This window comes from Ciona intestinalis, chromosome 5 (assembly GCF_000224145.3).
Source record: "Ciona intestinalis chromosome 5, KH, whole genome shotgun sequence".
Classification (NCBI taxonomy): Eukaryota; Metazoa; Chordata; class Ascidiacea; order Phlebobranchia; family Cionidae; genus Ciona; species Ciona intestinalis.
The window spans coordinates 3979860-3981152 of NC_020170.2; positions in this window are offsets into that span (position 1 = coordinate 3979860).

Consider the following 1293-nt stretch of genomic DNA (forward strand, 5'->3'; position numbering starts at 1 on the left):
TGATGTCCAGTGCTATCTCACAGTGGTTAATGATCCCTTATCTTTAGCTCAGTGGTAATGGGTTCCAGGCTCGACGCTGCTACCTCCTTGGACATGTGTTGGAGCAAACTGGATAGTGATTGCTACAAACGGTGGTCAGTAATGAGTTTAAATTGGCAGTCATATAGAAAACATTATCTGGCATGTTTTAACTTAGGGCAAGACGTTTACATGCAACGGTTCACTAAAAATAAACAATCTTACAGGCGCTGCATATGTCCTGGCAAAGGGGCACAAGCCGAGGGTAATGCGCCAAACCTGGATTAATCCAAAGACCTCAGTCACATAGCATTCTACATTAAATTGATATTGATAAAAAGTGCTTGTGAAATTACCTGTACAAGTGGGGGATTGGTTTACCCAAACAGTTCCTAAACAACGGTTTGTTTGTGACCCAGATAGTGGGGAAGCATTTGAACAACTGTACGTTATGGTGGTGGTGACTGGGTATGTAGTTTGTATTGGTGTGTATGTAACCATAGGGGAAGTTGGGGGAATCCCGCAAGATGATACTGTAAATAGAAATAGGATATAAATAAATAGCTCCTATGGTTAAAACATCAAAGAAAAAGTTCAATTTGTTACATGTTATGTTTAGGCTAAATAATTTCTTTTTAAAATAATGACATCTTATCCCTTTGCCACACTGCCATATTTATGTAGGTTGGTTAGTTTAGTTTTAAATAACCGACTCGTTGGGGCGCAAGATGGGGCAGGTTGGCTCCATGTACCACCAACACAGGTATTGAGAGTTGCCCCAATCAAATTGTTAGAAGGAAAACAACTATACGTGACAACTTCTCCAACACTGTACAAAGTCTTCACTGGTAAATGGTTTCCATTTCCAGTAATAGTTGGTGGGGTTCCACAAACTAAATCTGGAATTAAAAAGAGTAAATTGTTGAGTTGAAAAGGGGAAATGTAATTTTTTTGTGGAAATAAATTATGAAACAGAGTTAGAAAGTGGGAATCTACTTTACTTTTATTTCATTAGACATACTATATTTTTATTATTTTTTAATAACATATATTGTCTACTGAGACTTTATCAGGGTTATAGATGAAATGTTGGTTTTATTAGTAAATTTATTTTTAATAGTACTCATAAGCAGGCACCAGGTGTATAAAACAGAACATTAGTGTTATAACTAATGTCAATGCATTGTCACACAAAGATAAAAAATGTTATATTTATTTACATGTTAGCCATACAGGATAGTAATTGCTACAAACGGTGGTCAGTAATGAGTTTAA